The sequence below is a fragment of the Condylostylus longicornis genome, unplaced genomic scaffold (genome assembly GCF_029603195.1).
Source record: "Condylostylus longicornis isolate FDR11 unplaced genomic scaffold, ASM2960319v2 ptg000048l, whole genome shotgun sequence".
NCBI lineage: Eukaryota > Metazoa > Arthropoda > Insecta > Diptera > Dolichopodidae > Condylostylus > Condylostylus longicornis.
This window is the reverse complement of record NW_026578017.1, coordinates 12,719,424-12,747,318: the sequence shown is the minus strand read 5'-3', so window position 1 is coordinate 12,747,318 and position 27,895 is coordinate 12,719,424. Positions and strand designations below refer to the sequence as shown.

The following is a 27,895-nucleotide window of genomic DNA, read 5'->3' as shown; positions in this document are numbered from 1 at the left end:
ATGTGATGAGTGTATTCTTTACATTCAAAATGTGGATATGGTTATTCAAAATATTGATTACTCGGTGAAAAAAAATAATGACTATTTAATGGAATATAAAAATGAATTTGAAAACGCGTTGAAAAAAAATGAATTAGAAATTAAAGACCTTTTACAGGCAATTGAAAATAGATATTATGAAAGGTTAGAAAGCATTAAATATGCTCAGCAAATAGAGTTTGAGAAGGTAACGAAAATAACAGAATTGTTAAAAACCGACAGTGAAAAATTAAATACTGTTATGAATAAAACTTTAGTTAAAAGTGATGAGCTGTGCAAAAAAATTCAGACCTTCAATGAAAGTGAAAATAAAAAAAATATAGGTCATTCATTTTCTGATATTGTGAAACAAACTGCAAGCGTTTGCAAAAACATACCAGAAATGAATAAAAAAATACCGCTGGTCATTAAACCTGTTGCTAAACAAAATTGTAACAGTACGCGTGTCGATTTGAATAAAAAAGTTGATGCAAAAAATTTTAAAATTAGCAATATTGAAAATAGAAAAAACGGAGTAATTGTAATTGAAACCGAAAATAGTGAAGAAAGAAACAAAATTAAAAGTGCTATTGAAAAGAATTTGGAAAAGAAATATGAAGTGAAAATTCCTAGTGAACTTAAACCCAGAATCGAGGTTGTCCATATAAGCTCAAGTTATACGGAAACAGAATTGCTTAACAAACTGAAGGGACAAAATCAACACCTAGAATCAAGCGAAATGAAAGTGATTAAAATATATAAGGTAAATAATCATAAGGAGGAAAAATATAATGCGGTAATTGAAATTGACAAGGACGCATTTCCAAAAGTTATAGCTCGTGAAAAAGTTTCAATTGGCTGGGAACGTTGCAAGGTATTCGATGCGGTAAGGGTGCTTAGATGCTTTAAATGCAAAGGTTTCAACCATAAGTCGAGCGAGTGTAAAAACGAAGAAAAGTGCGCTAATTGTCTCCAAAAACACAAAACCAGCGAGTGTAATAAAAAAGATAAAATAACGAAATGTATAAATTGCGTCATTGCTAATGAAAAATTATCACTTAATCTTGATGAATGCCATGACACGTTTAGTAAACAATGTCCAGTTTATATAAACAAATTAAATTCTATGAAGAAACGAATTGGTTACTAGCAATTACAGCTTAGCGATAGTGACTCAAACTCTAACGATGTGCCTAAAAAACAAACAGTTACTACTAATAACGAATCTTTATTCAATATTCAAGGTCAATCTGATGTTGTAGAAATGCCAACAATAAATATTTCTTGTAACGCACCAACTACAAAGGAACAAAAAACCAATGGGATTACAGTACAATTAAAGAACAGTAATAAACTAGAAACACCTGATTCTAAAATCAAAAAAGCTCTAACTAAACTCAATGATAAAAGCTTCAACAAATATTTTTCTAAATTATTCAAAACATCAAAATCGTCAATTTCAGAAAATATCGTTACCAATTGCGTTGAAACGAGGCCAAATGGCAATAATAGTAATAGTATAGAAGATAATAAAGATAATAGTAATGTTATTGTTAATATTAAGTCTAATAGTAATAAAAACAGCAATAGTAAAAATAATAATAACAATAAGAACATTAAATCCAATAATAATATAAGCAATAATAGCAACAAAAACGTTTGCACTTACTCAAATTGGGTTAAAGGTGAAACATTAAACCCACAATTACTGAAAGTCGAAATAAATAAGGTAAATCCAGATGGTAACAGTAACAAAGCAGCTAATTCCTTCATTGATCCAATGTCTCCGCCAATTGTAAAACTTACAAAGAAAGCAATCGAAAGTGAGGACAGTGTATATGTTCTATCTCGATTTAGGGACCACAGAATATACAGCAATGTAAGAATTTTCCTTGCATACTTTTATGATCAAGATGATGTCTGCTATGAGGGGATGACGCAAACTAGTATGAAGGTACTTATTGATCAGGAAGGTTTACCCACCGATCATCAAGAGTTGCGCAAAATATACTTCAAATACCATGAAAATATTGGTGTCTCCCACGATAAAGTTGAAAAAGACTTAAAAATTTATAGACGTCAAATTGACAACAAATACAGGGAGTACCTCCAAAAAATGAGAGTGAATTGGCAAAATTATATGTTAAGTATACCTTAATGATGGTAAGAAACAACATTATAATGAATATAGGTAACGTAGATTTTGACATTAATATTGATCCTATTTTTAAAAATTGCGATATTTTTTTTGAATTTGCTTGTACTAATAACTCATTATTTTTAGTTCATCAAAATATAAGAAGTCTAAGGAAGAACTTTGATTCGTTTGTGGTACATTTGGAAGCTTTTAAAAATTTTCCAGATTTTATTTTTGTTTCAGAAATTTGGATTTTCAATAATGAAATAAATAGTTACAATATTCCCAACTATAAATTTTATGCTAACACTAATGAATCTTATTCTGCTGGCGGTGTTGGAGTATTTGTAAAGAACAATTATGCTTGTAATGTATCTCATTGTAATTTAACTTCTGCTGATGTAATCAAAATTAGTTGTTCTATTAATGGTGAGTCTTTCTCTTTTGTCTGTATATACAGACTACATAATTTTTCTGTAAGTTTGTTTATAAATGAAATTTCTAATTTTCTGAGTAGTATTAGTACAAAAAATTTAATTGTTTTAGGTGACATAAATTTAGACATTTTGTATGATAGTGAGGTTATTGATTCTTACCTTTCAGTAATAGCTGCAAATGGTTTGGTTTCTATTATTAATGAACCAACTAGACCGATTTCAGAGACTTGTTTAGATCATATTTTTGTTCGCTTGAACAAGACTGCTATTGAAAATTGTGAAAAGGGTGTTTTTGATTTTGACATCACAGACCATTGCATGACTGGTTTGCTTATCAAAAACTCTAAGGAAGTAATAGATAGTTCCAAAGATGAAGCTCTATTTACAAACGTTATAGATTACAGTAGTCTTAATAATTTACTAAGGTTCGAGTTTTGGGATGATGTGTATAATGTTGAAAATATTTCAGATGCGTATGATAACTTTATTTCAAAATTGAAAAGTTATATTGAGTTGTTTACTTCTACAATTAGAGTTAGGAAAAATAAAAAATTAAAACCTTGGATGAATGAAGGCCTTTTACGTAAAATTAGATTGAAAAATAAATTAAGGATGAAATTATACAGACATAGGAATAATACTCGTTTGAAAATTCGATATAATAAGTTATCAAAATCAGTGAAGCATGAAACTGATAGATGCCGTAATAGTTTTTATCATTCTGAATTTGTTAAATGTAAAGGTGACTTAAGGGAAGAATGGCGTTTAGTTAATGATCTGGTGAATGGAACACGAGGTAAGAGTGCGACCATACATTTGAAGCAAAATGGCCAAATTATCTCAGATGAAACCACAGTTGCTTGTGAATTTAACAATCACTTCTCATCTATTGCGGCCGATTTGGCTTCTGGTCTTGGTAATAGTAATGTCAGCTGTGTTGATGAAATTAATATAAGGAATAGTTTCTTTTTTGATAGCATCACTGTGAATGAAGTTTTTGATATTATCAAATCACTGGATAACTCATACTCTGCTGGTATTGATGGTATTTCTAATAAAATATTCAAGCACATTGCTTTAAATGTTGTTGATGTTTTAACTTATATTTTTAACACTAGTGTTTTGTCAGGTGTTTTCCCTTGTCAGTTAAAGTGTGCAGTTATAGTACCGCTTTTTAAAAAGGGTGATCATACTGATACTAACAATTATAGGCCGATTTCATTGCTGTCCACCATTTCAAAAATTTTTGAAAAGGCTATTAAGCGAAGGGTCTTAAATTATTTGAACAAGTTAAATATTTTTAGTGATAAACAATTCGGCTTCAGAAATGGTATCTCAACCGAAGATGCACTTCTACAATTTTGCTCGAACATTAACAAAGGTTTAGATAATAAAAAAACATTGTGCCGGTAACTTCGTTGATGTTACTAAAGCTTTTGATATGGTTGATCATTCTATTCTTTTACAAAAAATGTTTGCCTTGGGTTTTCGTGGTTTCATCTTTGATTGGTTCACATCATATTTAAGTGACAGAACACAATGCGTTAGAATTGAAAATTGCTACAGTGACTATAAAAATATTAGTTTGGGTGTACCTCAAGGTTCAGTTCTGGGCCCGGTCCTGTTCTTAATTTATATAAATTCACTTTTCAAACAGGAATTTCGAGGTAATTTAACAGCCTTTGCTGATGACGTTGCTGTGTCTTATTGCTGTGATAGTCCTCTCAACTTAGCTGGTGATATTAATAATGATTTACACGTTTTTCGTAACTGGTTTACTAAGCATAAATTAATCGTAAGTGATAAGACTAAACTAATGTTTTTTAACCTCACTCAGCAGGACAATCCTGATGTAGATTTTGTTTTTCATGATTCTAATTGTAAGCGTTTTGTTGGGAATAGGGAGCTTAATATGAATTCAGGTGATATTTTCTTTTGCAGTCCTGGGTGTTTTTTTATTGAAAAAGTTGAAAATTTCAGGTATCTTGGTGTTATTATCGATAGAAAGTTTAATTGGTCGCAACATACTTCTAAGCTGAAATCATACTTCCGCTGTACATCAAGACATTTCTATCAACTGAAAAAGTTATGTTCAGTAGACGTGCTTAAAATGTTTTATTACGGTGTTTTTCATTCTAAGTTGCAGTACGGCATGAGTTGCTGGGGGGGCGCCTATAAAAATAAAATTAACCCTCTTTTAATATTGCAAAAATCTGTCATCAGAAATATATGCGGCATGAATAGATATTCTCATAGCATCGAACTGTTTAGATCTTTAAAAATTCTTCCGGTTAGACAGCTATATTATTACAAAGTATTGAAGATTTTTTTTACGAGAGGTGGCTATCTTAATAGTAGGATTTCTAATGCCTATGACTTGCGTTCTAATCAAAGGTTCTTTGCAATTACTCCAGCATTTCGAACTACAAACTATCGGAATTTTTATGATATTGTGTCTTCTCGTTTATTCAATATGTTACCTGAATCAATACGTTTGCTTAGGCGTAAGGAAATTTTCCTAGCTAAAGTAAAATATTGGCTTCTAAACTTTGACCACAGCGAAATTGAGAGTTTGTTATTAACTTTAGCATAATCATATATTATTCATATATTATACTTTTGTTCAGTTTCCATTATTTCTTGGTTTTTTTTTAAACATATATGGCATTAAACACTGGTTCCATGAACTATTTAATGCTTTTTCTTATTCTTCTAGTTAGTATGTATATTTTTACAATTAAATCAAAAATTGCTTTTTTTTTCATATATAAGATTTTGTAAGAATTTGAATTTAAAAATTTGTATGTATATTATTAATCAAAATTTATATGCTTGTAATTTAGTTTTGTATTTAGTTTTAAGATGATAATTTGTATTACTATTGTAACTAGAATGAATAAAGTTTATTTACTTACTTACTTACTTACTTAAAGTTATATAACCCCCAGCGTTAACAAATTTTTTAGAGCTCAACTTTTAAAATAAAGCTTTATATACGTTGGAACAAAATTTTCGAAGTTAGAACAATGGAGATATTAAAAATTTTACACGAATAATGTGTTCATTAGTTTTAAATTGCACATTTATCTCGAACATTTGTTTATTAAACCCCTTAAGAATATATAGAAAACTGATATTTTATACATAAAATGCTGACAAATCAATTTCTTTAGAAGAAAATCTCTTCGTATCTTTCTAAAAGCATTTGTTCCTAAAAGTCGTAAAAGCGTCATGACTTTAATTTACTTTTGCAATTACAGTACAATTTAGTGCATAGAACTCTCAAACAAACTATGTAAACGTAGTCAAAAATAGCGACCATAATTTCTTCTTAAGTAAAATAACATAAGCAAATATTACAATTGCAAAATGATCGTCGAAATTAATTATTGTTATTAATTGTTATATATAATTAATTTTGTTAGATGAGAAATTTCATTTACTTCGCCATACTCACCACTTTTTTATCATCTCTGAAAATTAACAAAGTTTCAATTTTTGGGATCTCATTCCTTATTTCAATTTTTAAATTTATTCAAAACTATAATGTTTAACCACACTATTTAGTCAATTTGTTACGCTTCATCTTCCATTTCCACCCGAAAAGTATGCAATTATTAAAAGACATATTAATAAGAACAATCTACGTATACATAATGTGTTTTCGGTTGAAAGTGTGCTAGTTTACAAACCATTGGCTCGATCTAAATTCATTAATTATTTCTTTATTTAATTTTATACATCAAAAAATTTCTATCTGAATTCTCCTAAAAATTTTTCTTCCCTACTTTCAGAAAATATAAATATGTGCATATGGTGGAAATTAAAGTTATTTTATAAGTTGTAACCTACTACTATTTTAAGGTGGCAAAATGGAAAAATTTAATTAACACAATTAATTTATTTTGATATTAGGATGAAGAAAAATATCTTACCAAAGTTATTTTATTACTTATCTATTAATTTATAACTGTTTATAGAGTTATAATTCTCAAAAGTGTTCCAAAATTTTCCAAATAGTCCCAAATGTATATATTTATAATGTTAAAGTGGCATAAAAAAGAACTAAAAATTTCTTAAAAATTTATTTTCCCAACTTCTAATAAAAATTAAAAAATAAAAATCTATTTTCAGAAAAATCATATTTTTAAATAGCACTTTCCAAAAAAATTTTGAAAAGTGCTTATTAATTTCAGTCTATCTGTCTGTCCGTCTGGCTGTTTACAAAACATGTGTCTGTTTACAAAACTTCTACACCCTTGAAGATAGAGAGCTGAAATATGTACATAGATGTTTACATGGAACTTATTTCCGTAGATCATTTTTATCTATCTAGCCCCCTCTAAAAGTTATAACCCCTCAAAGTTCTAAAAATTACATTTTTTCACTATTTATTGAAGTGAAACCACAAAAATTTTCTCAATTTCACAATTCTGCAAACGCAAAAAAGTGGTGATAAGCTTTCTCTAATTTTTACTATCTGTAAAAATTTTCCAAATTTTTGATACGCCTTTTCTTCTAAACGATTTGCTGTAGGAGTCTGAAATTTTAACAACCTTTACATACTTTTAGTCCATTTTGTTGCAAAAAAATTTTTCTCTACCATGCTCCCCTCTCAAATTATCGCCTCACGAAATTTGTAAAATTTGAATTTTCGGAAACTTATATTTCGGAAACCACAAGCTTTTGCAAATTTTTATAAATGCAGAAAGTTAACAGTAAATACCATATTATTAAAAAAAGTAATTATTTCTCATAACTAACGCAATTAACTATTGAATTCGATCATTATGTTAATGCTTCTTTCAATTTTTATTTTTTTTTTTGCTTATCCTGAATGTAGGCAATATTTTTGTACGTGGTAAGGTTGTACATAGTATCATTGAAACTAATTTAACAACACCGTAGTTGTCATATTTAAAATTGAGCAAGACTGCTTTTAGAAGCTGTATTTTAACTTGTTGAAGAGAAAAGCTGTTTAACTTGTTGAAGGGAGAAGTGATTCTTTGCAATCCATTGGTTTGAAATAACTTTGTTTTATAAATATGTTTAAATTCGCAATATTAGAAATCATAAAACTAAATTAAATCCTTGGAAAATTTTTATACAACCAACTATAAAAAATCAATAAATTTTAATTAAATTAAAAACAATTTTCAAATTGAATTTCGTTTAAGTTTATTTTTAGCGAAAAAGGAACATAACGAAAATTTTAAATTGTTTTTTTTTTTCATATCCGTACGAACAAATATTCAAGGAGTATTATAAATTAACTGCCCCATTTGTAACGCTAAGAAATAGACGTCGGAGATATAGTTACAAGCATAATTAGATTTTGGGGTCGAACTATGAGGCTATTTAATCATACGTCCCAAAGTAAATCAAATCAGTGACTCAAGTAGCTGCCAAAGTTATGAACATTGTGTCATTCAAGTATGATAGATCATATTTCGAGAAATTTAAAGTTAACATTATTAAAAATTTGCATAAATAAAGGGTTGTGGTTATATAAATTCTTTAAATAGGTGCTAAATATAATTTATTCATACCTCAAAAATCATAAAGCGTGCAATATTTCAAAATTGCAAAAACGATTCCTGTAATAGGGCTACTATATACTAAATAACTTTGATTATAGTTGAAAATTATTTTTTATTGACCTAACAAAATTAAAATGTGTACGTAAATCAATAGAATCTTTTTTTGTCATCAGCTGTTATTTTATTTTTAAAAAACATTCGTATGGATATCACAAAGCTGACATGGTCAACTTTATTTTTTTCTTTTTTTTTATTATTTTTTTATATTGAAAAATGTAAAAACACGCAATAATTGGGTGCTAAATTTTTATTTTATAATAATACATAGGTTGGTCTTTATATACAGGGTGATTCGGAAATGTATACAACAACATATACCATTAGTTAGAGGATCGAAAATGGGTAAAATTTTGTTTTGCAGACTATGTGAGTTCCAGGAATTTTAACGAATTTTCACGAAACTTTTACTTGTCCAAGTTTTTTGAACTATAACTTCTGTTGTGGAAAAGATGGGAATTTTAAACAAACAATTTCTGAAAGGCATGATAAAGGGCTTAAAATAAATATGCTGATTGATTCTGTATTTTATTTGCTTTCGGAATACCAAGCATTCGAACTTTAGGGAAAATTAAATTTTTTAATTGTTGTATTTTTTCAGTTTTTCCTAACCAGATAATTCGTAAGAAATTTTTTGAAACCTTGATTTTGTTTTTTAGTATTTTTCCCTATTTTTCAGTATTTTTGATTTTTATTAATTTCAAGCGCTGTAATTATCAACTATCATTAATTTTTGATGACAACAGTTACTCGAAAAAATAGTTGACATTTTGAAGAGCCGTTATTTTGATAAAAAATCAGAATTTTAATGTTTTTATTGAAATGAAACAAGTGATAATAAAATTGAAACGAAATTTTACACAAACTTTTAATTTGAAAAACAAAAATTGAAATTAAAAAATTTTAAATTTTTGAAAATAATTTTTGTATTACGAAAAACAAAAAAAATCTAGTAATCAAAAAATTTTTTTGAAACTTTTCTTGGTAAAGAAAATTGATAGGTTTTTAATTTTTGCCAATTTTTATAAGAAATGGTACCTATATGGTTTAAAATTTTTAAATGCATTTTTCTCACACTGGGTGCAATTTAAAAATTTGAAAAAATAATTTTCGAAATCTGGAGACCATTTGGCATCTGAATTTATTAAAATTAACCAGTTGAAGGCAATTTTTAAAGTAATGCCATATAAATTTTGACATTTATTCTAATAGAAAAAAATTCTTTTTCAATAAAAAATTTAATTTTTTTGCACAAAATGGAGTTTGTAAATGATATGGTATTAAAATTATGAAATTAATAAATAAAAAATAAATAATTTAATGGAATTAATAAATTTTAAACATATTTCTAGAAAAATAAAAATTGGTGCACGGTTGATGACTTACAAAGCTGTATCAATGAGAGTCCCCTTATGCTACTGTCCAGGCTATTAATTTTTGCAATTGTAAGAGAAACTCGGTTGTTAAGTTTAACATTTGCATAACAGAACAGAGATACCATTTTGAACGGTTGTTGTACATTTTTCTAACTAATTGAAGAAAAAATGTTGGTATGAAATGAGATTTTCAGTACCATCTTTTTCTCAACAACTTCTAAACCAGAACAGGTAGCGTGATAACTCATACACCAAATTGAAGCTCAGTTATCAATTATTGGAGAAAATTTCAATGTTATGTCACCTAGAAAAAATTAACGTTTTAAATTAAAAGAAAAGTTAAAATATCAAATTTTCTCAACTTTAAAGTCATGTGATTCCGAAATTTGAAAAGATTATAACTAATGTAGATATTCATAAGAAAGCCCTTACTTGGAGGTAAGATATCCAAATCATATTTCTTAATGTGTCTATCATCCACAGTCGTGGAGTTATACTTAAAATTTCAAAAAATAAAAAAATTAGTCAAAATTGACTTTAAGCCCCTGTAAATACGAAATTATGTGCCGCTATAACTTCGACCTATACAGTGACATATAGCAGTGGCCTTTGTTACGAGACATCCTGTATAATAATATAGTTTTGTATTTTTAGAAAAATCAATTTATTTAAAAAATTATGGTAAAATCATAATGCAAATTATTATTGATATTATTTTATAAAATTTTTAAATATTGTTATTATTAAATTTTCAAATATTAATTATTGCCAAATAAAATAATTTTATATATAAGATATAATATGTATTTATGAAAACGTAAGAGCTTATGTTATTCTAGTGGAATTAAAATAATATATGAATAATTTCTTAAACATATTTGAAATTTACGATTAAGTCACTTAAAATTTTAGGAAGAGCCATGTTCTCGTTCATTTTATATTTCCTCACTATATTGTGGACCATTAAATTTATTCTTTTCTTTTAATATTCTCATATGTCTGTTAAATCTTAAATACTTGTTGCTAAATAAATTTAATTCATCAATATTAAAATTTCCAATAAATTAAATATTTTCATAATTAATAATATTAAATGATGCTTTTTCATACCGAATTTTAATAAGATAATATTTAGAGAATATTTTTGATTTAATTATTTACTTAAATTATATTGAATTTTACATTTTAATAAAATCTTCAAAAAAAACTTTTCATTTGGAAAAATTCTATATGAAAAAATCCTCTTAAAAGAAAAATATTATCTTAAGAAGAACATCGTACTTAATTCAATATGGAAATAAATCTTTATTATAATAAAGTAGAAGGAATAAATCTTCTTACTTTGAATAAGAGTTTTTATATATACATATATACTTATAATATTGAAGAACAGAAAAAAAGTTAAAAGAGTGCTTTAAGAATCAAAGTAAATAATTTTTATATGTACATACAAATACAGATACATATACATATATTGTATACGTCCATATCTTGAAATCTAATATAAATATAATACAAACACATACAAACATGTAATTGTATATAAAATACTAATGCAGTATATTCGTTTGTATATATATACATTTTTTTATTATTTTTAATTTAATTTTAAACTGAAATTGTAAAAGAATATTTTTTTTAATGAATAATGTAAATGATTCATAAAACAACGAACAAATTTAATTTAAGTAGTTAATATTTAGATTAGAAAGACTGCACTGTACCGACCCGAAAATATGAATAACGTTTTGTACATTCACCATGCAAAAAAGTCAAACCAAGTTTTGCGCTAATTTAGTAAAAATACAAAAAAAAATCAAAGCCGATTTGTTCTATGCTTTTATTACATTATATAACACTGTTATATTATAATTTAATAAAATACGTGCATGCATTGTATTAAGAAAAGCTGCGTTTCGCATAATTTGTAACTCTTGAACATATCTTGTACATCTTGAACAGTCTGAAGAGAATACATTCATCTATAAAACATTCAACAATAAATTCATTATCCAACATTAGTCGAATATATATTAAGTATCCAATTTCAAATGCATATGCATGCATACGAGTCTCTAATACAAAACACATATTATCGGTATGTTAAAGTAACACAAATGCAATATTTCGAAAATATTATAATTTTCTCGTATATTTTAATTCGAATAAGTTATATTTAAATTAAATTAAACAACGCAATATTTAATATAATATTATAATTAAGTTTAGTATTCCTTAATATTATGTTAAACGAAAATAAATCCCTTTATTAATATCGCGAAAACATTGATCTACCATGTGGGTCATACATGCTCTTAAGTATTTCATAATCATTTCGTCTATGTTGTGATATATATGTTAAACATCTATCTATCAAAATTTTTTGCATTTCTGTACATTCTTGACAGTTTGTTTCCACTACCTTTGGTATCATTCCTATAAAAAATAATACTAATATTAAAATTTCTATACTCTTAACTATAATGAAGACGTTACTAGAAATTCTTTTCACAAAAAACTAATTTGTGTATTAGACTCGACAAATATTAAAAAATATACATACGCTTTATATGATTTGCAATAATTGTACATTTAGAAGGATCCCTTTCACAAAGACAATCCATCCAATCATCTAAAAGTCTATCATTCGATAATATTCTGTTAACCAATGAATCATATTGTCCTTCAAATCGATCTTGAGATTTCGTTATTGCACAAAATATACACAATATTAATAGGCTTAGAGTAATTATTTTTGTAATATTATTGTTCAGCATCATTTTATTTGTTTTTAATTATTAAAATTAAATTGAATATTTTTTTGTAGAGCAATCAGTAACAATATTATTCTAAATCAAACTAAATTAATAAATAATTCACATGCCTTTAAATAGCATTCTAAATCTTAAGCGTTTTTTCGTATGCCGTGATAATTTTATTATTATTTATTTATTTTTATTTAATTTCAAAAAAACCTTGACATAGAATTTAAAAAATAATAAAAATAAAATTCAAATAAAATTTAGTTGTTCCACATAATTGTACGATTTAAAACAATCGAGTGGAACAAAATTTATCTCACACAATTAAGATAATTTCATTTTTCGATAATGAAATAGCTTCCATATTTTTGTAGCAAAAATTTTTAGAATTTTTACTTGAACTTTTTACTTGAATTTTCATTTCAACTTTTATACAATACAACTTTTTATGAAAATCAGAAATTTTACTATGAGCTAGAAATATTATGAATTTTCAAGATCTTTTTCGACTCTTTTAGTAGACGAAAGAGTAGGTTTTCTATTAAAATTTGTAAAAATCATTCAGAAAATACTTAATATGTACTCCGAACAATTTTTTTTGTAATAATTAAAACTTATATAGCGGTCTTATTTTGGTAATTTATGTTTAAAGTATGAATATAAAAACGATAATCGCATGCTACTCATATATTGCGGTTGCCACTTTGTTAAATTTGATCTTATTCACTTCCATACTAAGTAATTTTTATTAACTTGCTTTACTTATACTGTATTTTCCACATTATGTATATATGCATACCATTTGTATAATATTTAAAATTTTAAATATTACAAATGAAAAAACAAAGTCAGGCCACCAGTGTTTCAATTGCCTGTCTTATAAAAATAACAAAATTTTTATATGAAAAAATTTTGCAAATTCAGCACATATTGTTTTTTATATAAAGCATACTGCATACTACACGCGTTTTATGTTTCTCTAACATTAGCTGATTACGTGTTATTTGGCGAATATTTCCTAAAAAACATTTAATATCAAATAATAAGTTAATAAGTGATAGAATGATAAGTTAAACGCGGAAATTATCTACTTTGCGGCATATCGCAAATTAGAACTATAAATGATAATAAAAAAATTTGTTGCTTCTATAAAAACGTATTTCAAAAAATACTGAATAAATTTTTTTTGAGAACACGTGTAATTTAATTTTAGACCTCACAATTTATTCTATTTTTAATTTAATGTTCTTTCAATTAATATTAAAAAAATCAACCGATTGTTTACACTGAAATATTATTCAGATTGTACCAATATTTTAATTTGTCAATAAGAGACTAATATCAACATTTAGACTACAACTAATGCGGGCTACATTGTCTAAATGAGTACTATAGAACCAACATCTCATAACATTTGCATGAGTTTTATTTCTTTAAAAAAATATTTAAACATTTATTTTGATTTTCTTTAATTGCCAAGCTTTATTATACTATTCTAACAATGCACATAATATAACATTTAATGTCAAGTAATTTATATATACATTTCTTATAAATACAATTTGAGATAACACAAAATTTTGTTCTGAATTTCATTATAATTGATTTTAAATTTCAATTAAATTGCAATTGCTTTCAACACAAAATATATAATTTAAACTATATTCAACAAAAAATACCATAGAACTTATTAACGATCCGACAAATATCACATAAAATGCTATTGATAAATGTGATATTGAAAGTGGTATTTCATCATAACTAATATCATTTCGAACAAATTTTATAATTCCAGTTTTAATAGCATCTAACAAACATTCTTCTTCCCATCGATTTATTATATCGCCCTCGTATGAGTACATTAAATGTAAATTTAATTTTTCTAAATATGGACTATGAAATGCTACTGGAAATGCATTTAAAAACGTAACAACAGGAATTTTTGATCTTCTCAATTTAGGTTTTTGAAAAAAATGTTGTTGATACAATATGAAATCTGCCTCATCTTCACTCATTAAATATGCATATGATGTATTCAAATTATATCTATGCTTATTTAAATTTACTAATGACGTATATAAAATTATTTTCTCATATTTATCATCAATTTTTTCATATCGAACAACTTTACCCCCTATAGATACATTCCAAGCCATTAAACGTAGACCACTTTTCTTTAATTCTTCTATTGTATCAATATCATTTTCATACAAAATTCCATGACGAAATACATTGGTTAAAGATGTCCAATAATCAATTGTTAAAAGAAATCCAAAAATAATTATACCAATATTTATGAAACTATTACGAAAACCATAATGTGGTAATTTCCAAAATGTTATATATAAAAATCCACATACAGTCCTTAAAAATCCTCGTCCAAAATCTTTTATTCCTGTTCGAATATATGACTCAATTGTAATTATAAAAGATATATAAATAAATCCAAAAAAAAGAAATATCCACATTTGGTATGAAAATGGTTTAAAGAAATACAAATATGGTTCAATTATTTTACCAACTGGTACAACAATAACTTGATCCACATAATTATATGGATACACATAATCACATTTGGGAAATAATTTTACAGGTACTTCTACTATAATGAAATCAATATTATTTTTAATTAAATCACTATATGTTTTCTGAGGATTCGGTACATAATAATTATTAGTAGTGACAATTAAAGATCCATTAATAACTTTTGCGAAAGAACTGAAAAATTTATAACCCATACCACTTATTTTATTTCCATCATATATGAATTGCCATGGTGGATGATGATTTAATACTGTTTTCAATGGAAAACCATATAAATTATGTAATTTATCGATGAATAACTTTTCCAAATCTTTCATGCTATCGTAAATATGATGATCAAAATTAATAATTTTTAAATTTGGATATGGATTGTATGTACTTAAATTGAAAATATTTTCATTTTCTTTATTATAATAAATTAGAATACAATCTATGAAATAATTATTCCAACATTTTTTAAAAGTCCAATATTGAATTTCATCAAAATTAATAGTCTTATTTTGGTAGTCATTTGAATTTTCAATTAAAATCAAAAATTTTATATTGTGAGTTCTTGAAAAATGTTCATTTATTAAATTAAATAAATTTCCGATGCTGATATTATTGAATTTCTCTTGCATTATATTTGCAATTATTAATGAATCTTTATTTAATTTCGAAAATAATTCATTTTGGTATTCAAATAATTTAATATTTTCTTCAATTTTATTAAAATAAATAATAGGTATTTTTATTAATAATTCTTGATTAATAAATATTTCCGAATTGTGTAAATTATATAAAAATATTGTTTCAATCTTGTATTTTTCTATAATAAATTCAATAATATTTGTTAATTGAGTTTTATTAACACCATCATACGTTTGAATTTCAGTAAAATTAATACTTAAAAATAATACCGACATTAAAAATACAAAATACATCTTTTCATTCTCGATACCGAAATTTTATTAATTGTAGTTTTGAAACAAAAAAACTGACTTAGTGATATTAAAACATTGGAATAAATATATAAAATATAGAATAGCGTGCCAATAATTCAATATTTTAATCTACACAAAAAAATATTAAAAATTAATTAATTTCAGAGGAATAGCAATTATAAACATTTAAATAAATTATACATAACATATTTTGTGTTTTTGCTATGTATTAATCGTACATACTTCTATGTAAATTAAATGCAATTAAAAAAAGGCCAGAAAGCTCCAGAGTTTAAAAATTAAGTATTAATAAAGTTGAGTAAACTCAATGGTTTGTAAAGGAGCACTTTTCTCTTGAACTAGTTTCTTTCTTTTCTCTCTAATACCACTTTAGAAATTTACTACACTATTTAAATTAGCTTTATTTATATACCAAATTATTTATAAAAAAATTGCATACATTTAGGATGAACACAAAATAAGATTGAAAAAAGTACAAACATAATGGTTGAATTGGAAGTTCAAGCAAGTGATTTAAGGAAAATAATTAAATATTTTGGTGGCCTCCAGAATTTACAGAAAATTGAAAAAGCTTGTAATTTCGGAAATAAACAGTACCGAAAATTTAAATCTTATAAATTTCAAAAGGTGATAACTTGAGGGCGGTAGAAAAAGACTTTTTCTAGCAAAATAAACTATTTATTAGTATCTAAAACCAGTTAGAATTTCAAACTCCAACAGCTTATCGTTATAGAAGAAAAGCAGTATCAAAAATTGAGAAACAGAACAGATTTTGGATAACGGTTAGTTTTAATGGTCATTGTGTTTTTTAAAGCTCAACTAAGGTATGACGCAATCGGAAAAGCTCACCACTATTTTTCCAGCGATCGTAGAATTTAAAATATCTTTGTGGTTTCGTTACAACAAATAGTCACAAAATGGCGTTTTTAGAATTTTGACGGACTAAAACTTTTAAAGTGGGAGAGAGGTAAAAATTTTCTTCAACGGAAATTAGTTTCTAATAAAAAACAATTTATATTTAAAATTTCAGCTTTCTACCTTAAAATGTGTAAAAGTTTTGTAAGAAGACACACGGATAGATAGACGAATGGACAGAGTGAAACTAATAAACGCTTCTTATCAAATTTTTTTTGGAAAAATGGTATAAATGGAGTGTGAATGTATGAATTAAGGATGTCGATTTTAATAACACAAATTTTCCAAAAGATCATTTGACCCGCAAAGAGTCAGTGAAGAATTTAATAAATATATTGCAAAGTTGAGATCGGAAATCTGGAAAATCGAACTGTTCCGCAGTTAAGGCTTAAATTTACCCCATATAAATTTAGTTTCTAGTATCATATGTGAAAATTATTAAGGGAAGAAAAAAATAAATACACAGACAGACAGAAACCAACCAAAAATTTAATATCTTATTGGTTTGGAAAATTTTATAAAACTACAAATGCAATTGGAAAAATTGAATTTTTAATAAATATTTTTAAAAAATTTAAAAATGAAATCGAAATTTGTAATCGATTTTATTGCAATTATATGGTACCCACATGTGTACAATATTCACTAAGGAATTATTTAATACAATTTATTTAATTAATAAATTAATTTCGGAAAATAAAATTTTATATTTTTCTATTTCAAGTATGACGAAAACTTAATTCAAACTTTTAATTATAAAATTTATTTTGGTTTTAATGATTCTTATCTTAAATGTTTCGATTAAATTCAATAAAATGTCTACAATACCGTCATATTGTTATTTTCATAAAATTTAACACACGGACCCTTATATTGGTTTAAAATATACTATCAAATTTTTTAAATTTCATACAAAATAAAGTTTGGCTTAGGGTAACACAGAGTTTTCCAAATTGGACATCTGAGTTGATACTCGTATACCAATACCAATTGAATAATACGAGTATTCCACAAATTCGTAAAATCGCTGCAAGGATTATATTTTTAATTAGTTAAATATACAGTTATTACTAATGCAAATATATTTTGACAAATTGTCGTAATTAAAAAAATTTCCAATAAACACAGTAAAAAACCATCATACCAATGCGTAATAATGTTCTAGTTTAAGTTACAAGCAAATCGTATAAAAAATGCTATCAAAATCAAGATAAAAAAATACAAGTTTAATATTAGTAATTTAATAGTTTAAATAATTTCATTTTATTTTTTTTTACATTAACAACATTTCAGAATGCAATTTGTAATTCTCCTTTGCATGCTCAAAACATTTTGTGCCTAAAATTAGAAAATCATTTTTAAATTATGCATAAATTTTTTTTTAATTCACATGCGAGTTCATTAATGTTTATGAATTTATATAGGATAGCACTTGACTTAAAAGCTTTTCATGTTTGCAATTCTTTTCTTTGGGGATGTAGTATAACGCTGTCCTTGTACTATTAACATATTTATTTAAAAAAAACATGTTCTTTCACCAGTACATTTTTTTACAGTAAAGGCATAATATTATGTAGGTACTTGCGTAAACTTAGATTAATATAAAATATTTACAGTCCCCGTTCAAATAATTCGGGTATCTCAATGAAATTCATACATTCTTCTTTATAGCAATTCTTTCTCGGCATATAATTAATAATATTTACATACAAGTTGACGGAGTATTAATTACAATATTATATTCCATAACTTAGAGATCTAAAATAGAGTAAAACTCGTCGGTTTTCAAGATACAGGAATTTTAAAAATATTTGATCACATTTTTACTTGGTTAAAGGTTTTTGCTTAAAACTTCAGTTTTAAGGCGGGTAGAGGTTCAAACAAAAATTTCTTGAAAAGACGAACAACATTATGTTGCTCGTATTTACTTTCAGAATACCAAGCTTTCTTATTTTCAAGACACTAAAATTTTTCTTATAGAATTTCTTCCCATTTTTTAAACTATTATTGAAGCCAACAAGCGTTCAAATATTTTTTATGATTGCAGAGATATAGCAAAAAAAAACCATTTAAATTTTAAAGTCTAGAATAAAAAGTAGATAAATTTAAACAATTATCGATATTTTTTAGTTTTATTAATATTCATTACTGTAATTCTCAATTTTAATAAATTTTTGATCAAAATAACTTAACAAAAGTTTACTATTGGTTTTCTGTTGGTTTAATTTTTTTTTTATAATTTTTTGCTGCAAATAAAGCTATTTAGCTGTTCAGCAAGCACACCGACGCTCGTTGGATTACTCCACTATATCAAACCGCTGTGATCTTGCTGTTGAGAGCACTGTCTCTTGGTCCGTAAAATCTGTACTTTTCATGTTGTTCAGCTTATTATACCCGTACGAACGTATGTTCGAAGGGGTAACTAATTGAGCTAAGTTTAGCAAATTTTCACAAATGATTATTATTGTAAATGCCAGAGCCCTATTTAAATTGCATATGATAGAGGTACTGGTTCAAGTAGCTGTCATTCAACTTCAAAATCTACTTGACTATGTTTCAAAAATTATAGAAACAATAGTATTGAAATCCGCCCAAGCAAATATATTATTAGGGCCATTATGTTTGATAAAAGTCATTAACATTGTTTGACTCCTTCTGCTAGTTGCCATACAACTTGAAAATTTATTTGGCTGTATCTTAAAAACTGTTCAACCTACAGGACTAAAATTTTGCGATAAAATTTTGAGATCTCATGAACGCTTGTGATAGTTGCCATACAACTCCCAAACTTATTTGGCGTTATCTCAGAAGTTATTGGAGCTATAATATAGAAATTTCGTGAAAACAAGAGCATTATTAGGGTTGTCATATATTAGAATATATTGAAATCACAAATACTAAAATTTTGCATAAATTAATATGGTAATACGGCAAATTAATGTCATAGTCTGTCTTTAATTAATTAATTAAATTATTATTTTATTAAAATATTTAATAATATTTAATTAAATTATTATATTAATTTATTATATTAATAAATTCTATAAAACAAATTTCGGTCTGTTTTTTTTTTTAATTTTTAGGGAGCTTGTTTTTACTTTTGTTAATTTAATGTAAGTAAATTTTCTAAGACTAGAGCTCTCACTCTGCATACTTAAGCAACTAATTCAACTAATTTTCTTCATAATTTTGAAAATTTTTTCTTTAATTTAGCAAGTATTTTGAATTTCAATTAAAGAAGAAAAATGCAAAAAATATCCATTATAATAGTCTGAAATATGCTTTAATTAAATCAAAATTCTATAACAGTTAAAAAAAAATACTATGTAAACTTTATGAATGAGTTTTTAAATATCGTAAATAACAAGCTGAAATCCCATCTAAAAAATATTTCATCTATACGAATAATATTCAAGATACATAAATTTTCCAAAAATGTGAAAAAAAACCAAGCACTTCAATTTATGCTTATAAAACTCTTATACGCGTATAAACTGTAATAGTTTACAGTTGCCGTTTTCAATTAAAATAATTTTATCCTAAGTATCATAGAGAAAGTCGCGTTTTTTTAAGATAATTAAAAAATATGTTGAGAAATAATGAAAAAAAATTTGTAGATTTTTCTTTCTAATTAAAAAAAAAACTTTTAAAAAATAGCAAACTTTATACATTTAATAATTCGCAATATGCGCACAGACCATTAAAAAAAACTTTATAATTCTTCCCAATTAAATTAATAATTAAAACCATAAATTTGTCTCATAACTTTAAGAGCATTTTAAAAGCCATAAAAAAAAATTAATTATAAGAAATATTTAAAAAAAATTTAAGCCTTTGAAACTTTATTACTTTATTTTAATTTAAAAATTGAAAATAGAAGAACTGAAATGAGTAGCTCCCAGGTTTCTGCACAGTTTTTCCATTTAATTATGAAATAATAATTTTTTTTTTGCATCTACTCGTAAATATGTACGTAAAAAAGCAAAACTGTAAATAAAACAAAAACAACACTACACAATTGCTGTATTGTTCACTTGAATTAACTTCAATTGTAAAACAAAATATGAACTCTTCCATATTGTTACGATATTTTTGTGTAAAATTCTCATTACAATCGAACACTTTTTTTAAAAAGGAATAAAATGCAATTACAAGAATAATAATATTTTAAGAATGATTTTCATTATGCATAGTTTGTAATTCTTTTTTAATAAAACAAAAACAAAAATTATTTCTCAAAGGATTTTTAATTTGAATTTCCATTTTAAGGATTTTTTTTTTAAAATATAGCAAAGAGCAAGTTGAAATTTTTCAGAGAAAAGCAAAACGAGAAACTTTGAAGAGAGTACCAACTTTAAAAATGGCGATTGAATTACTTAAATAAGGTAAATTATGGTAAAAATAATTTAAATAAAAATTAATATTATTTACATTGGTTCAAATTTTCATTCCAATATTTTTAAAAATATTTAATTTTGCGAGTGTTATGATAACAATAACTACAGCAATTATGAAATAGATAATTCAAAGTAGTCATTAATTTTCCAAAAAATTTACAAAATAATTTATAACTTTTGCCAGATTATTATATTCTAATATTTGCTTTTCTCACTTTTTTAACACACTTTTTAACGCCACTCTGTTTATTCTTTTTTTAAACTTAACATTCGTCAAAATGTGAATTAAATTACCAAATTGCTCACAATATCAAAATATTTATAATTGAATCACTGCTTCAAAATTCTAATCGTTTCATATCGTAAATTAAATATCGTAAATCACAATTTACGATATTTGAAAACGGTTTACGTCATTTCGCTGAAAAAGTCTATAACATATTGATTAAATAAATTTAAAGAGTAAATTAAATATAGGTCCCTTAATTTATAATTATTTAAAGTAATTTAAAGAGAAAATTTTTTTTCACAATAAAAATATTTTACAGCCAAAAACAATTTGTATTCCGTACTCAAATAACATATTACACAATTAAGGGCAAAATAAAGACAGACATAAATTTGTTTGTTTTAATTACAAAAAATAAATTGAGTAAATTGTTCGATTCAGATTAAATTTCCAAATATTTCAGGCCTTAAAAAAGTAAAATTACAATTGTTTTATCGATATTATTTACAATAAATTTATTTCAGAATTAGTGTGTAGGCAATATGTGATTAAAATATCATTTATATCCAACAATGATTATAGATATTGGTATAAGTTTAAGATACTTAAATGATCGCCTAACGGCATAAAAAAATAATTAGAATAAAATTTTTTATTAAAAAAAACTATCAACAATATTTTGGAATTAAATTATAATAAAGCATAAGGCTCATAAAAAAAGTCCTAATTTTTTATATTTCTTTGATATTGTTTGAAAAAAATTGATATAGAAATAAAATAGATTAATTTTTGTTAATGGTAATAAAGGTTTGTAATAAAAACTTGTCAAAGTTTGAAAAATATTTGTGATTAGAAAGTCTTAAAATTTAAAACTAAAAACATTTTTTGAAATGAAAGAAACTGTCTATGATCCATTAATTTTTCACTCTACGCAGTAATCAGTGAGTTCGCCTAAGAGTTGATGTAAACATACCTAATCAATCAACATTGAAAGCAATTAAACAATTTTCTAATTAATGCAAATCGCAAAACTAATTAATTTTCATATTTAAAATAATCTAACATTAAACTAAAATAATTTTATTCCACTTCTTATTCCACTTTAAATACTTTCACAGAATTTTATAGCGTTACAGTATCCAAACAAAATTTAAATTCGAAAAAATTCTTTTAACAAAATTAAAAACTACAAAAAATTTTATCAAAGAGAACAAGTGAAAATCATGAATTTTTCAGAGCTTTAATGTACATAGATTTAAATTAAAAAAAATTAAAAAGAACTAGTCGACCTCACGAGTAAATGTTTTCGTTTCGAAAACTTCAGCATAACAATCAAGGACACATTTCCTTATTAATGTAAATCTGGCGACAAAATGTGTTAAAGAACTGTGATTTGAAAATTTAATAAATTATTATAAATGATAGAAAAACTCTTACATATTCAAAATAAAGTCAAGATGAACTCAGATATCAAATTCAATCGAAAAAGAGCACGAAATAAGTAGACAATGTGCTTAACACGTCGCTGTTAATCGAAAGATTATATTTTTTGAGAAATGTTTAGAAATGTTTTATAAATCACAGAACGTTGATTTCAATTTGAAATTCTAAGGCAGACGGTGGTTCTTTAAAAAATTATGAAGTAAAAGTTTTTAAACTACTCGTAACTACATATTTTAAAAATAAATGAAACATAAATAATTAAAAAAATATTTTGCGTATATTCATAAGGCAGTAACATGATTATTAATGAATACAGAAATTTCCATGGGATACACTATATATGTATACTCCAGCTCAATAAATATTTCGGAAACTCCAAAAGAAATTTTAATGATAAGAAAAGGCGTTTTAATAAATTGTTGAACCTTACTTATATATTCTAAAATCTGAAAGCGGGTTTTGCAGACCATTCAATTGAGCACAGATTCATTTTAATATTCAAAACTATAAGTGCAGTTTATTTTTATTTTTAATTCACATATAATTTGACTTACAAAACCAATTCAATAGCTTCATATTAGAATCTCAATATTTTATATAGTATTTCATTTTATGAACCAAAACTGTGTGAATTAAAAGACTCGAAATGAAAAATTTTCAGATATTTCACAAGTTAACACTTTTTAAATGTGTTTACCAGTGATCTACATATAGCAAAACTGGAATTTAATTGAGTAATAATCATATGTGAACATATGCAATTTGAGAAGAAGCTACTATTATGGCTTCAAATAAAAATTTTCGAAAATGGACAATTTCATTGATTGTAGTTTACTTGGAATATTGAGATAATCTAAAAATAAAAACATATCTAGTATAATATCAACGAGTAGAAATAAAACAAATATTTTTCTTATTTTCTTTTTGCAATTCTATGCAAAAATTGCAATTTGCAATCAAGTTAAAGAGAAATAAAATTAAATTTTGATAAAAGGATAAAGGATAAAAAATAATGCAGACAAACTTTTGTTCTTTTTACGGTGCAATAAAAAAAAATGTCATTCTATTATTATACCCTGCACTTCGTGAAGGGTATATTAACTTTGGTATGGAGTTTGTAACTACTTGAAGGAGTCATCTGCGGTATGGACATATATATATATTCTTGCTCAGCGTAAAATTCTGCGTTGATTTAGACATGTCCGTCCGATCGCACGATAACTCAAAAACGAATAATGCAATCGACACCAAACTTTCACAAGTTTCTTCTTTTGTGCCAAGTACGAACATTATTGTTACTGGACCAATTCGGACAACGGGTTCGGGTAGCTGCCATACAACTCAAAGAGTTTATTTTAATTATTTCAAAAACTAATAAAGGTACAAATATAAAATTTTGTATACATGTGTCCAATTATATTCTATATATGCTCTAAAAATTTTAATGAGATAGCTGCACCGGTTTGGATGGCTGCCACGCAACTCCAAAAGTAAATTTTTTATATTCGGCAAAATAATAAAGTCAGATTCATGAAACTTGGCAGTCGTGTGTCCAATTATAGGTCAAAGATATTTCTGAAGTTTTGGTGGAATTGCTTGACAGGTTCGAGTAGCTCCCATACAAGTCCAAAAGCTTACTTTAAATAATTGAAAAAATAAACAAGTTAGATTCATGAAACTTGGCAGTTGTGTGTCCAATTATAGATCAGATATACCTGCGAAGTTTTAGTGGAATTGCTTGACAGGTTCGGGTACCTGCCATACAACTCCAAAAGATAATTTTAAATATTTGGAAAAATAATAAAGTCAAATTCATGAAACTTGGCAGTTGAGTGTCCAATTATAGATCAGATATATTTGCAAAGTTTTAGTGGAATTGCTTGGCAGGTTCGGGTACCTGCCATACAACTCCAAAAGCTAATTTTAAATATTTGGAAAAATAATAAAGACAGATTCATGAAACTTGGCAGTTGTGTGTCCAATTATAGGTCAAAGATATTTCTGAAGTTTTTCTGGAATTGCTTGACAGGTTCGAGTGGCTCCCATACAAGTCCAAAAGCTTATTTTAAATATTTGGAAAAGTAATAAAGTCAGATTCATGAAACTTGGTAGTTGTGTGTTCAGTTATAGGTCAGACATATCCGTGAAGTTTCTATAGAATGGTTTCACAGGTTTGAGTAATTGCTATACAACAATGAAAGGTGCAGGGTATAATTCAATCGGTTCATACCGACTGAAACGTTTTTACTTGTTTTTTTTTTCGAAAAAGGAAATGTTTTTATTGCATTCTTAACACAAAACAAATAAAACAGAAAAAAAAACAATTCGGTGTGTCGATTTCGAGCAAACTAAAATCATGTGCTACGTTGTCTTTTTGGGAATTGAGTTTGGAAATAGTTAAACAACAAGACAAACTTATATTGTAAATTTCAAATATAAAAAAGATAATGTATAAATTGATATTAAACTGTTCTGTTAAAAACAAATTTTAAAAATGTTTTAAATCACACACACTACACATACGTATATCTAAATTTTATTTTTACTATCAATTTAAACTTTAATAAATTTAGCAGCACTTTAATAAAAATTAAACTGTTCAATTAAATTAAAATGAATTGCTAAATTAAACGTGTAGGAATGGTCGTTCTACAAATAAAAATCGAGTCAGAACTTATTTAAAATTGAACAGAAATAATGTTTTAATAAATAAAATATAAACGTCTAGTGAATTGAATCAAAAATTAAATGAGCATGAGGGAAAAACTATTTGTTTATGTGATCAAACATATCAAAAGTTTCGAGCAAACTTTAGTCCTATTTTTGACTGTCATTTGGAAATTTACAGCAATATTTTTGTAAAGTGCCAGAAATCACGGCATCCATAATGTAGAATAGCTTTTTTAATGAAATATTCAAAAAAAAAATAACAAATTACGAAGTTGAGTTCCAAGAAACTAATGAATTAATAATTGATTAGAACTTTTTATTTTTTAAAACTAATTTTTAAACTATTCTTTCACAATTTTTCAATATTTCTATTACATGCATTTCGTCTTTACCTCCTTAAAGTTGGGTAACTTAAAAATCTCAATTTTTGTGACTCAAAACGATTTTATCTTCTACTGAGATATTTTTTACATCATCTAAATCTTTCTATCCTCTTCATCGTAACCAATGAGAAAGAGGAAAATAAACATAATACGAATTTCACTATCTTACCTCCTATTCAGTATGGTAAGCCAACCATAAGTTTGCGCATATACAAATACATCCACTATAGGTACTTTCGTATAAAATATTTGAAAAATATTATAAGTATTTTGCATGTCATTCCACTATTAAAATTTGTCACTGTTGTAGAAAAGAATTTAAAATGTCTTATTCTATAGTTACTGAACAAATATAGCAAAAAATGGATGACGGTGCAATTAAATTTTAATGTAAATTTTATTATAAGCGTTAAACCATATCATGCAACACATATCATATACATACATACATAAGATTTATATATAGGTATAGGAAAGGAAGAATGTATAGTATATGAACATTGAAAATATTCATATACTATCCCCATTCGCTAAAGATTATTTTCGTCCTTAATAACAAAAACAGAAAGCACCAAAATTATGGTATACAAAATATTTGGTTTATTTTTGTAAAGAAATTTCTTCTTTTTCGAATTAATGCAAAAATTATTTAAAAACATAAAATATATTAATGATGAAAAATTTTCGAACGAAATTAAATTCCAAAAATTTTATCATTTAGAAAAATGCTAGTAATTATGGTAATTTGAACCATTTGGGTATTAATTAAAAAGAATTTAATAAATTACTCACTTCAAACAGCAAATTATTATTTTTACTCAAAATTATAAATAAAACTTTTTTATAGTGAATATAATTCCTAAACCTATTCCTAGCAAAATATTTTCAATAACGTGGTTAAATTTTATTTTCAATTAACTTAAAATTTTAATTTTGATTATGGTGTACTACTCGTACAACACCACGCTTCATGTTTATTTATAAATCTTTTTTGAATACAAAATTTATGGGTTTAATTTATTTACAATCCTTAAAATTTTGTTTTTTTTTTTTTTTTGCAAAATATTCAAAATCCTTTTTTCAAAATCTCTGCAAAATATTTTCATTTATTAATTATTATTTATTTTACAAAATCTTTGAATAATTAATTTTATCTTTTGTTATTACCCTCTTTCTATTCCAAATTCTACATATAAAATAGAAGTATTTTATAGAATTTTATTTTTCTATTATTTAAAATTCCATTGAAAATGAGATCGAGATCATTCTTCGGTGTTATTCTATTCATATTTTTTTTTCAATCCTTTACAATTTAATTTTATTATACAACAATTAACACCATTTTCAAAAAGATAAACACTTTTTGTGTTTTAAGCAAATTTTATTTTAAAAAATAATTTTATTTATTAGATTATGTCAATTTGTTTGTTTTTATGTATTAAAAATTTTATAAATACATATAGATCCATATTTTGTATGCAGAATGCCTGGAATTCTGCGGGGCTCTGTCCTCCTAAAGCTGAATAGTATAGAATGCACTTTCCCGAACAAAAAAATTTTTAGGGAACATCTGGATTTTGTCACCTTCCTTCTCAATTTATTATTCTTGAACTTTTCCCCATTATTACCAAAAACCTTTGGCAATTTGCTCGTTTAAAGTGATAAATCAATATTAAAGACTTAACAACACAAAATATTCACAAAAACTAACAAGCGAAATCACAAAATATTCGTAAAAAATCACGATTTTCATATCTGAAGAAGAACCAACATTATGAAATACAAGAATTTATTGATTTATTAGATCTCAAGCGAGCGCTTTAGACTTATTAAATAATTAGAGATAATAAAAGATCATATTTTTAGGATGCTAACCTTGATTTCCCTATCAGCGTCGAAGTTTACCATCTATACAGCATTCAAAATAATTTAATTGTCTATCGTAATTGAAGTAACCAGAACTCTTCAACGATTAATTCAAATTTATCGTGACAAAAGCTGGTTAATTAAGAGAATTTCAACTTGTTCATTCTTATGTATGTA

General features: G+C 25.5%; 1 protein-coding gene across 1 annotated transcript in view; it reads right to left on the bottom strand.

Moving 5' to 3' along the window:
- LOC129610981 (uncharacterized) overlaps positions 1-27,895 on the bottom strand; it is an 80,737-nt gene that overhangs the window by 30,996 nt on the left and 21,846 nt on the right. The window lies entirely within an intron of this gene.